General features: G+C 43.7%; 1 long non-coding RNA gene across 1 annotated transcript in view; it reads right to left on the bottom strand.

Annotated features, from left to right (window-relative positions):
- Positions 1–10,161: 10,161 nt before the first annotated feature.
- The window catches only part of LOC109324335, a 13,909-nt gene continuing 10,922 nt past the window's right edge, over positions 10,162–13,148 (bottom strand). Inside the window, exon 3 of the long non-coding RNA XR_002104918.1 lies at positions 10,162–10,240. This is a non-coding gene — a long non-coding RNA (uncharacterized LOC109324335). The remainder of the gene's footprint in view (positions 10,241–13,148) is intronic.

Below are 13,148 nucleotides of genomic sequence, written 5' to 3'. Positions count from 1 at the left end.
CACCAGAGCACCACGAGTGCTCATAAAGCCGTGCCAGGGGTCCTGCAATGACCTCGGCCAATTCCTTTAGGACTCTAGGGTGGAGATCGTCTGGGCCGGCTGACTTGAACATGTCCAGCCCCTGCAGAAGCCCCCTAACTGGTTCTACACTAACCTTTGGCCCAGGTGTGCCTCCCCTGGGGCCCGAGGGGGGCCCAGCAGGGAGGTGGCTGTTCTGGTCCCTACTTAGGAAGACGGAGGCAAAGAAATCATTAAACATGTTAGCTTTGTCATCTGGTGTGATGAGCAAATTTCCCAATGCGTCCTGCAAGGGCCCAACATTGCCCGGGACCTTCATTTTGCCCCCTATGTATTTAAAAAAGGACTTCTTATTGTCCTTAATCTGAGAAGCTAGTCCTAATTCCATCTCTGCCTTGACCTTCCTAACTGCCCCCCTACAACTCCGAATGACTGCAGAATAGTCATCCCTGGTGATGACCCCTTCTTTCCATTGGGTATACGCCTCCTTTTTAGCAACAAGACATTCCCGGATGCTTTTGGTGAGCCATGGAGGCTTGTGTGCTCTCCTGCTCCCTTTGATCCTCATTGGGATTAACTTCCTTTGGGCTTGGAGGATCACCTCCTTAAGGAGCAACCACTCTCCTTGGACATATGGCTCCCCTCCCCTCTGGGACCTCAGCGCTTCCCCAACTATCCTCCTTAGCTCGTTGAAGTTTGCCCTCCTAAAGTCTAGAGCTGCTGCCTTACTGCATGCCTTTGTCACCTTGCACTGAATGGTAAATTCCAGCAGCCGATGATCGCTGTCGCCTAGGTCGTCGAGCACCCACAGCCCCCTCACCAGGTCATCACCCATGGCCGGCACTAGGTCCAACAAGGTGTCCTCCCTGGTGGGGCTGTGCACCTCCTGGGTTAGATGTAGGTCCTGCACTCTAAGAACCTACATGAGCGGTCAGACCTGGCTGACTACTGCTCCCAGCAGATACCTGGGAAGTTCAGGTCCCCCATGACTACCACATCTTTAGCCTTCACTACCTCTGTGAGCTGACCTAAGAATTCCTGGTCAAGCTCTTCCCCCTGGTTGCGAGGTCTGTAATAGATCTCCCGGGAGGTCACCGTCTGTAGACAATATTCCTTGTATGGAACAAACTGTACAGAATGGAACACACAAAATTAGCTTTTCAGTTAATTGGAAATATTGACAAGCAGATGAGCATTGAGAAGCAAATGATTTTATTTTTGTTCATTCAAGTGTAGCAAAGGAAAACAAGAAAATGTGCTCTTCTGTCCTGATAAAAACAGTTCCAACCATGATGGGTATAGTGAGAGATAACAGGACAGAAGATAGATATATAGATCACCCTGTTAGCAGAGCCTGCAATGTAAATAGGCCTCTCTGATTGTGTCCCCACCAGTGGAAACATGCATTTCCCTGAGGACAAACAGCAGCGGCAGGTTGCCCAGGTGGGGTAGGGGAGGTTGAGGTCCACCCCTGGGCTGTCCACAGGAGCCTTACCTGAGGTCCTGGGGGCCTCCATGGACTGTAACAATGGCAATCTAGCAGCCAAAGCATATCTCCAGCTAGCCAGGTTCAGGTTTCTAGCAGTGCATGCTGCCACCACATGCACCTCCCTCACTTTTTAAGGCAGCACTTTTTTTGACACCAGGCTCTCCCAGTATCAGAAAAGAATGCTTCACTGAAAATTAGTATTGTGAGGCATGCCTGCATGTGTGGATGGGTCAGTGACACCTGCATAGCACACATCTGCTCTTGTCTGGACATGACTTCTAGGTACACTAATGACGATCCAGAATTCATTTTTCCTATCAGCATAAAACCACAAAAGCAATGTGTTACCATTTAGCCCATAACATTATGTGGTGGTTGCACTTAGGATGTCTCCTTTTACCACTTCCTATAGTCACCCAATGAACTGTTGGTCCCCCACTTTCCTGCCTGCCACATCTTGGATGTTGTTATTCTATGCTCGAATTTTTGATGCCACTAGTCGGGAGGGTTGTTCAAAAATAATTTTTTTGGTCTCTATTAGGGTTTCACGAGTACTATCTATAAGTTATTTCACTCACTTCTCTGTATATTCACAAGCACTCGGCGGTATAGATAATCACGTTTTGATCTGAATCAGACTATGTGTGTGTGTGTGTTTTGATCTGAATCAGACTATGATATATATATATCAACTTGGTGATTCTATTTATATTTATATACTGCTCTTATGCTGTTACTCGCAATTTGACTGAATGGAACCTAATATTAATAAACAAAGTCTCTTTCCTATTTGTCCATTTTGTGTTTCTCTTCTTAACATGAGCTTTTATCTTCAAATCCCAGTATATACTCCCTCTTTACTTTGTTGGCAGATAAGTCTATCTCCCTTTTTTTGTGTGTGTGTGTCTGATGCCTCAGGTCCTTTCGATGGGCACTCAGACACTGTCTCCAAAGCTGAATAATGTGTTAATTTCATTCTTTTCTTTTCCTTTGCTTTTTTTCCAGGTTGGCAATGCTATGTTTATCTCTTCACAGAGCTCCGTTCTTCCCGCCAACACTGTGAGAAGTCCCCTGGGAATCCTCTTTCTTCTCTCTTTTCTCTTTTTCTCTCTTTGAGGATCCTTATTTGCCGCCACCACCACCGCACTCCGATCTTGGAGCTTCTAACCTTCTATGGTATTGGCTCTGGAATCGGCATTCTCTGCTTCCTTTTGCTACTGCTGCACTTGCTCCTTCACACACCTTTCCCTTTAATATGCCACTAGGCACCTTTTGTTGTTTACATCTTTTGTTTCGGGTGATCAGGGGTTGCACCGGCCTGGGCATTTGAGGCCTCTGGTGATTCTGTATCCAGAAGACCTCGTGAGAGAGAGTCTGCCACCACATTCGTGTACCCAGGCCTGTATTTGATATCAAAGTGAAAAGGATGGAAGGCCAGAGCCCACCATGTGATTTGGGTATTATCCATCTGGGTGGTCTTCAACCACTTCAAGGGTGCATGATTGGTAATCAAAGTGAATCTACAGCCCAGGAGATAATATCAAAAATACTCTACTTCCCTTTTTATCCCCAGACATTCCTGTTTGGTGGTGGCATACCTTTGTTCTGGTGGATTAAGTTTCCACCTAGCACAGGCAATCAAGTGCTCTATTCCTTCCACTTCCTGTGTCAACATGGTGCCCATGGCACAATTTGAAGCATCTGTCTCCAAGATGAAAGGACATGTAAAGTTGGGTGTATGAAGGTTTGTGTCATTACATAAAGCTTGTTGAATCTTATGAAAGGCTTCTAAATGTTTCTCTTCCCACTTTATAGGCCCATTGCCATGTCCTTTTTAGTAGGTTGGTTAAGGGGACTGTCATCTCTGCAAAATGTGGTATGAATCTCCAGTAATAACTAGCTAGGCCGAGGAAGACATGCGTCTGTTTTCTCATCTGTGGAGAAGAGTAGTCCCATATTGTTTCCACTTTGTCTACTAAGGGATGCAGGCACCCTTGGCCTACCATGAAGCTCAGGTATTTAGTTTCTGCCTTGCCTAAGGCACATTTCCCTGGGTTGGCTGTGGGTCCTGTTTGCCTAAGCTCTTGGAGGATGGCACGTAGAGCTTTCAGATGTTGTTCCCGTTCTTCGGTGTATATATTCTAATGTCATCTATGTATGCTGCAGCATATTGTTGGTGGGGTGCTAAGACCTAATCAATCAGTCTTTGGAAAGTGGCCGCAGCTCCATGTAGAGCAAATGGCATTCACTTAAATTCGTACAAACTCCGCGGTGTGCCGAAAGCAGTTTTGGCTTGGTCTTCTTTACGTACCAGTATTTGCCAATAACCTTTGATCAAATCTAGGGTGCATATGTGGCGTACTCTCTGTAGTAGTTCATTGATTTGGAGCATGGGAAAAGTGTCAATTCTCAAAATTGCATTTAATTTTTGGGAGTCAACACGTAAACGGAGGGACCCATCTTGTTTAGTCATGAGTACCAATGGACTTCACCATGGACTCCGTGATTCCGTTGTTATTCCTTGCTTTAACATTTTGTCTCACTCCACTCTTACTACTTTGTACCTGTGATATGGTATCCTCCATCATCTTTCCCTGATCACACTGCCCTCCAGTGTAACTATGATTTATCCCAGTAGCACAGCCAGGTTTCTCATTAAACACATCTTTAAAGTTCTGTATGAGAAGTCTTAATTGATCTCTTTGCTTCGCTGTCAAGTGTGTTCCTAGACAGACTTCTCAAACTGTCAAATGTTTTTGCTGTTCCTTGTTTATTACACTCTCACATTCTGCCTGTCCTCCCATAGTGGAAGCTTCTAAACCTTCTTGTTCCTTCCACAATTTTAGTAAATTAACATGAAAGATTTGTTTTTCCTTTTTTTGTCCAGGGCAAAGGATCTCATAGTCGACTGGTCCAACATGCCTGGATTTCGTGAATGGACCTTGCCAACAAGTTAAAAACTTATTTGTAGTATCCAGGAGAAGAACCAATACCCTTTTCCCTGGTTGTAGGTCTCTCTCACTCGTATTTCTGTCATAACTTTGTTTTTTGTTTTTCTTGGGCTTGTCAGAAGTTATCTTGGGCTAAATTGTCTGCCTTTCATAGCCATTCCCTCAATTCTCTGACATACTCGGAGGGCCTCACCCCTGGGGTAGATCCTTTTTCCCATTCCTCTTGGACCACATTCATCAGACTCTGGAGTCGATGCCCATACACCATCTCAAATGGTGAAAATCCTAAAGGGGATTGTGGAGCTCCCTGTACCACAAACAACAGAGGTGGTATAACTAAGTCCCACTTCCATGGTTTTTTCCTTCACGCATCTGCGCATCATGTTTTTGAGGGTCCTGTTGAATCTCTCTACTAACCCATTAGTTTGGGGATGGTATACCGTGGTTTGCAAGTGTCTTATTTTTAATGCCTGACACAGATTCTGCATAACATGGGACATAAAATTTGTCCCTTGATCTGTAATGATTTCTCTAGGAATACCAAAGCAGGATACCCATTTAAGCAATTCTTCCACTATTCGATTCCTGATGACTGTCCTCAGGGGGATGGCTTCCAGGAACCTATTGGCATAGTCTATCATGATGAGTACAAATTGGAAACCAGTCCCACTTTTTGGTAGCAGTTCAATAACATCTAGGGCTATACAGGAGAGAGGCTCTTCTATCACCAGTATGGGTTGTAATGGCACTCGCAGTGGCTTTTGAAGGCTGACCCTCTGGCAACTTGGGCAGGCCCTGCAGTAGTCTTTGATTTGTTCATATTGCCTTGGCCAGAAACACCACTTAGTTAACATGGCCTCTGTTTTGGCCCTTCCCATGTGCCCTCCTAGTGGGTTCGCATAAGCTAGTTTCAGGAGGAGTTCCCAGTAGGTCTGAGGTATCAACAGTTGTGGTACCTCTGTTCCTTCTATTTGTCCTGCCTTCACCTTATATAGCAGGCCTTTTCCTAGCTCATACTGGGGGAGTGTTCGACATTGATTTGAACATATTACCTGATCATCTTGCTTAGCCAGCTCCAGTTTGCCTTACCAATTTTGAAACAGGCTTTTGTCTTGCTGAGCCTCTTGAAAGCATGAGTTGTTTGCTAAACTCTCAGGACGCAATGTATCGGACTGTGTGTAAGTTTCGCTGTCCTTCCCAGCTAAGCCTTCTATCTTGTCTCCTGGCTTCCTCACAGTGTCTAGGATCTTTTATAAATCTCTTCCCAGTCTCTGCCCAATATCATAGGTCATTGGCCAGACCCACTGGCATCCTGGGCCGTATCTAAGATTTCCACCAGATATTTCCTGTGAGGATATACCGATGGCTGCCCATGCATACAAACCATCCTTATGGTATTTGCACTTGGAGCACAACCTCAAGAAGGTAGGTCGGCTCTAATCAATGTTTGGGCTCAGCCTGTATCCACTATGGCTGTTATTGTCTTTCCTCCAACCCAGACCCAAACAATGGGTTTTTCTTTTGATGCCTCCCAATGTGTTTCCCAATGCTGCAGTCCATTATTTCCACCTGCCCATTGTCAACCCACTCGCTTTTTTGCATTTGGATGTTGAATGGGGTTTTCCCATTCAAAAAATAGTAGTGGACTCGGGCAAGGATGGCTTCTACATTCCCTTGCAATGTGTCCAACTCCTCTATATCTGAAGCATACAACTGTTGCTCTTCTCCTGTAGCAAAACCCCCAGTTTGTTTTTTTCCTTTATTTTAAAATGCATTTCCTCCCCTCCCCCAACCATTTCTGACTTTTTCTTTCCCTCTCTGTTCCCTATAGATAAGTATATGTGAGCTAAGATATAAGATAAGCTTCAGAATTTCATTTTGGTAGCAAGTTGTATTTCTTCTGTTTTTCCTCCTTCTTTATATTGTATAATTGTGTATATTGATTTATACTGTTCTATATTACTGTTTTACTGATACAATATGATTTTTAGGACTACATATGTAAGTTAGCATAAGTCAAGTTTCCATTGTGTTTGTCAAGTCTCCGTTCTGTCCCCAGGCACAGTTGTGTAACCTATGACTCATACTACCCCTCCTATGTAACTTGGTTAGTGAATGAATGGGGATGAATGAGGGTGCTTAAGAGACGATGGCAGTAAGTCTAAAAATAGCTCCCTCTGAATGACTGCACCATCAACACCAGTACCTGAACCAACAACCCAGCCCTTGGAACCACCCTCAGCATTCAAGAAACAAAAGATGAGGCAACCCACCATTGTGCCAAGGCTGCACATGTTCAGTAGGAACACCTTGAACCCTCTGGAACAGGACTGACCTTGCCTGGACATGCCGTCCCCATAGGAGATCATAGGTAGTCTGCCCCATAAAAGGGATAGTGAAGACTGACTCCTGGGGATGCCTTCTCCATCTGGACCAGCACCATGCCACACCACCTATCCACCCAGAGGCCCTGCCGGTGACCCCCGCTTTGGATAACACCTACTGGACAAAGATCCCTTTCCAGCCTGGATAGGTAGCTATCACTCCCCACCCTCTCTTCATCTAAGGACTTGGACTCTGTTTCTCTTCCCTACCTGGACTCCAACCCTTCCACTGAGTCTCTTTCTCCTGCTGCCATTGTGAGTGCTTATGTGTGTGCATGTGCATGTGTGAACCAATAACTTCATGGGGCTGTGTAGTGTGTTGTCTGTTTAATAAACCTGTTATTTGGACCCCTGAGTTGGGTTTTGCTTTACTATAGTTCAGCCCTGCTCCAATCTCTGCTCCTCATCCCTCTAACTTCTGTCTCATTTCTCTCTCTCTTGCTTCTGGCTCACTGCCACCTCCAACACCTGTCCTGAGCTCCTTTCTACCTCCAAACCCCCTTTCTTTGCCACTGTCTTATCCCCATTGCCTTTTCCCGTGAGCAACCAGGTTTCTGCCTCAGTTTCTTTCCTGGGTGTCTCCTCCTTGCCACCAGGCTTTTTTTTTTCTTTCCCTTGCACCAGTGACCTTGACTAACCCTGGGGCCACTTGATCTTAAGTAAACCCAAGCCTCAGTTCCTCAGCCAGCTTTTCTCTAGTCTACCAGTTCTAATCCTGGTTCTGGCAACTTTCACTCCCCACACTTTAACTCACTCTCTCTCACCTGAACCTTCCCCCAAGTATCCCAGGTACCCCAAGCGTACACATACATACTGTGCCATCCAAGTTAGGAACTTACCTGTGTGTATGTGTAGGTGGGTTATATGTGAGTGAACTGGTGGGAGTGTGTATGTATACACACACACGTCATTGTGTGCATGATATACAAATTACTGATCTCTGTGCAGGTATGGACAATTGATTTTTGTCTAACTTCTGGGGTGTATAGTGTATGTGTAGCAAAACCCCCAGTTTTTTCTTTTTTTTAATTTGTCTTAAAATGCATTGCATCCCCTTCCCCAACCATTTCTGACTTTTCTCTCCCTCTCCGTTGCCTATAGATAAGTATAAGTAAGCTGAAATTTGGGATAAGCTTTAAACATATTTATTTTGGTAGCACATTTTTGGTTTTGGATATCCATTGTTTTATAATTATTAGGTTTGTATTGATTTTTATTGTTTCATATGGATAGTGTATGGTTTAGGCCTGTGTTTTCAAGTAAACCAAAGTCCTGTCAAGCCTCCATCTTCTGTCCTCTGCCTGGGCATCCCATGTTGCAACAGTATGATTCATTGTACTCTTCCCATGTAAATTGGTTCCCCGATGAATGAGAATGATTGGGCATGTTTGAAATACAGTGATAGCAGGCCTCTACTGAATGGCCTGTAACAACTGGGCCATCACCTCACATCTGATTCATCCAGGAACCACGGACCTTACCCATGAAAAGAGATAAGAACCCAGCATTTGAAAAACAAAAGACCCTTCAGAACCAGGAAGTCTACCACTGTACCTCATCATTACAGACACCCGAAACTGCACATCCCTGTATAGAGCACACATGCTGAGTAGGCCTGGGGCTGACCCTTGCTTGGGCATGCCTCCTGTCACTAGGGTCACACAGTCTGCCCCTATAAAGAGGGGTAGTGAAGACAGACCCAGTGGGAATGCCATTTCCGTCCAGACCAGACCAGACCAGCTTCATGTCACTTATCCACCCCAGAGGCCCTACCGGCAACCCCTTCCAGATAGCACCAAGCTGAAGGAGACGCCAACTGGCCATTGAGGATCAACTTCCAGCCTGAGATGGGTAGATATTACCTGCACACCACCTCCTCCAATTTGGACTCTCTCTCTCCTCTTTGACTTCAGTGAACTTCAGCCCCTGCACCAAGACTCTCTGACTCCTGCTGCCATTGTGCGTGCATGCATGTGTGTGAGTGCAAGGGAACCAATTTGGCATTGTTTCACCATCTCCCCTGTTCAATAAAACCACAGTCATTTGCAACTCTGAGTTGGGTCATGTTTTACTGAATCCCAGTCCCTTCCCTATCTTAAATTCCAGCCTCATTTTTTCTCTCTCTCTCTCTCTCTCTCAGCTCCAGTTCCCACCCTCTCCACTAGTTTCCTGATCTCCTCCCAGTTCAATCTCCCCCTTTTCTGTCACCGCTCAGCCTCTCCTTGCTTTCCTGCTGTCCCTGCTGCCTGCTGCTTTTTCTGCTGCCCATCTCTCTGTTTTTTTTCAGGCTCCCCCACCCCTGCACCTTCTGTAATCTTCCCCGCCCCACAGTTTCCCAGCTCCTGTTAGCTCTCCTGCAGTTCTCTCCAGCTTCCAGCACCTACTGCCGCTCTCTGCAACTTCTCTTACTACCCTGGAGCCATCCTCTGGCTCCCCACAACCAGAGCCCCTCTTTAACACCCACACTTTCCTTTAGTCCTATTTTCCCCCTCTCCCTACCTACTTTTTCAGCTCCCCCATAGCTGTGCTGGCATTGCTTCCCTGTTCTGCAGGCTTTGGGCATTGTCTTTTAATCAATTAACCTGAAGTTACCCATGAGTCTCAGTTCTTCAGTCCAGGCCCCTGTAGTCTACTGGTTCTAATCCTGGTCTCAGTAACTTTCACTCCCTACACTTCTATTTTCTTACCTTAACCTTTCCCCAGGTATCCCAAGTACACCAAGTATACATACATACATACACAACATCCAACTTAGGAACTCACCTGTATGTATAGGTGGATGGTATGTGTGTAAATTAGTGAATACACATGTATGTGTGTATGTATACGTATATATGTGTGTGGCATATGAATTAGTAATCCACATGTGTATTGAATATGCAGGTGTTAGTAATTGATTCAGTCTAAATTTGGTGTGTGTAGTGTGCATGAACCTAGACTAATTACTGTGTATGTGTATATATGGCATTGTGTGTATGATACATGAATTAGTGATCTGTGTCTAACTTTTGGGGTCTTAGTGTATGTGCCTGAGCTGGTAGTGTGAGTGTGTGTGCCTAATAGGGGAGTATGCACCTAGTGAGTGTGTGCTTAATTGATTTTTATGTGTGCATGTGCAGTTGTGCACCACACCCTCCTGTCTAACAGCACAATATTGAGATCCTGAGCATTGGCCTGACCCCTCAGGGCAACATATGTGTTTGAATTGGTGATAGGTATGCATGTGCCTAAGCTGGTTTAGATGTGTATGTGAATGTATTGGTAGTGTGTGTGTGTGTGTGTGTGTGTGTGTATGCACCTGATTTGTGTGTTTTTTATGTGCAATTGTCACACCCTCCTGTATAACAGCACAATATTGACATCCTGAGAGTTGATCTGAACCCACAGGGCAACACTCCCTTCTTGTACTTCTTTTTGTTCATTCTCTTGTGCTATTTGATCTGGTCCAGACTTTGGGACCCTCTCTTGGTTGCTATCCATTAGCACACTATCAAAATCTTCGACTAAGCATAGAGCTTCTGCTGATGACTTTAGGCGATAACACTGCACCCAACATTGGGTATTTTCATCCAAATCTATTAAGTACTGCTCTAACAGGATCTGGTTGTGTAACTCTACCTTGGATACCTCTTGTGGCTTTAACCACTTTTCTAACAAATCAGCCAGTTGCTGTAGCAGAATCCATGGGGATTTCTCTTCCCTTTTTTCATCCAGAACACTTGTCAGTATTTTTCTTGGTTGATGTCTAAATGGCACAGAATTTCTTTCTTGACCTTGTCAGTTTGTCTCTTCTCCCCATGCCATAGCTCGGTAGATGGCTTGTGCTTTTCCTATCCAAGAGCACACCTAATTGGCTAGCCCAATGGCTTTGCTCTAACCCAGATGCTAACACCATGCTTTCAAAGCTTCCTAGGAAGGCATCTGGGTCGTCTTGCGGGGTCATCTTAGGGACTCTCAATTTGACTTGGTGCCATTGAGCCCATGCCTGTTGTATCCATTTTTCTTCAAGTGCAATTTGTTGAGTGGGTTGTTGTTGTTGTTGTTATAATTGACCTATCAAATGTAGGGTTTGTTGTAGAGGTTCCGAATTCCCCATGGGGTTTGGTTGTCTCTCCATGTTGTCCTTCAATCAGACCATTGTCAGATTTCCCAGCCAATGCATCACTGTGGTGGTTGCACTTAGGATGTCTCCTTTTACCACTCTCTATAGTCACCCAATGAACCGTTGTTACCCCAAATTTCCCACCTGCCACATCTTGGATGTTATTATTCTATGCTTGAATTTTTGATGTCACTAGTTGGGAGGGTTGTTCAAAAATAATTTTTTTTGTTCTCTATTAGGGTTTCATGGATACTATCGGTAAGTTATCTCACTCACTTCTTTGTATATTCAGACACACTATAGATAATCGTAGTCTGATTCAGATCAAAACTTGTATGTATTTATTTATATTTTTTTTTATATCAACTTGGTGAATCTATTTACATACTGCTCTTATGCTATTACTCTCAATTTGACTGAACAGAACCTAGTATTAATAAACAAAGTCTCTTTCCTATTTGTCCGTTTTGTGTTTCTATACTTATCATGGGCTGTTCTCTTGAAACCTCGCTATATATTCCCTCTTTACTTGGTTGGCAGATATGTCTATCCCCCTTTTCTTTTGCATGTGTCTGATGCCTCAGATCTTTTCGATGGCCACTCAGACACTGTCTCCAAAGCTGAATAATAACATGCCAATTTCACTCTTTTCTTTTCCTTTGCTTTCTTTCCAGGTTGGCAGTGCAATACATGTCCCACAGTGTTTATCTCTTACTGGATCCGCCTCTCACTCCTAGAACTCTGTTCTTCCCACCAATGCTGTGAGAAGTGCTCAGGTAAGTTACTGATCCCCTGGGGATCCTCTTTCTTTTCTCTTTTTCTTTTTTTTTTTCCCTCTCTTTCTCTCATTGAGGCTTCCTTTTTGCTGCCACCACTGCCGTGCTCTGATCTTGGAGCTTCTAACTTTCTATGGTATCGGATCCACAAGTGCCATTCTCTGGGTCCTTTCACTGCTGCTGTGCTTGCTCCTTCACACATTATAACCTGGAAGAATAGTTCAAAAATATGGCCCCAATCACAAAATGTAGTTATAGATACAGAGCTTAACATATTCAACCACTGGTAGGTATGTAGTTCTGCCCATAAGTGTTCAGGTCTACCTGTGGTTTTAAAAGTAGGTATTTTATAGCATCACTATAATTTGGCCTATTGCTTCTGATGCATTTTATTATTTTTTAAAGCTAAATTTATGTTATTTTTAACATTTGTAAAAGCAAAATTTACATGCACTATATGCTATATTCTTATGAATAATTCATGTTAACTTTTGGGGGGAAGATGCTTACGAATCTTCATGCCAGCAAAATCACCACTGAAGTTAGTGGTATCATTTATTTTTCACAAAAGTCCATATTTGTGGACTTGGAAGAAACAAATGTGTGATAGAATGTATCAAAGGACATAATTATCCGTGAATAAAAAGTGCTGTGATTTAAAAGCCACTCTTTTAGCATAAGTAATTCTTTCTGTAACAGCTGCTATATGATTGTTTCCTCTGATATTAGTCATTTTCAGCAATTAAAATGGGAGAGCAACAAATTGGGCAACAATGATGCCTGAAAGTAGACAATGTAGATACAGTAAAGAGTGATATTTGTATTTAAGAGATGTTGATGTCAATAGAAGCCTTCCTAAAGGTCTTAACTGGCTTGTGGGGTTGGATTCTGGAATTTTTACTGATACAGAGGAAAGGTTTAGCTAGTCCCTTTATTTCAGTACTAGTGTTTGAGCATCACAGTTTGTCCCACAGTGATTTTCTTTTAATGCTACAGTATTGAAATTGATCATTTCTCAGTAAAAAGTAGGCCCTTAAGTATAAAACTAAGAAGTAAATATCTGATGAATCATAACAACCTTTCCTAGAGAGTGCAGGATGTGGTGGAGATTGATGGGCAAAATACTTCATCTGAACATTTCTTGGTGAAAAATGCAGTTTTTGTGACCCTCCCAAAATATTTTGAGCTAGTTTTGATTTTCTTAACTGCTTGTTTTTTTGGCAAAAACAAGCTTGGAGTTAAAATGGTTCAAGTTTTTTCAAAACAAAATCTTTTTGTTTTGCATTTTCCTTGTGTATGTGTATGTATATAATGAAATTTTCTTTTTGATATTTTCATAGTTTCATAGTTTGTAGGGTCGGAAGGGACCTGAGCAGATCATCTAGTCTGACCCCCTGCCATGGCAGGAAAGAATACTGGGGTCAAATG

Source organism: Crocodylus porosus, unplaced genomic scaffold (genome assembly GCF_001723895.1).
Source record: "Crocodylus porosus isolate Cpor-Errol unplaced genomic scaffold, CroPor_comp1, whole genome shotgun sequence".
Classification (NCBI taxonomy): Eukaryota; Metazoa; Chordata; order Crocodylia; family Crocodylidae; genus Crocodylus; species Crocodylus porosus.
Note: the sequence above shows the minus strand (reverse complement) of the source record. Positions and strands in the feature narration are given on the sequence as shown.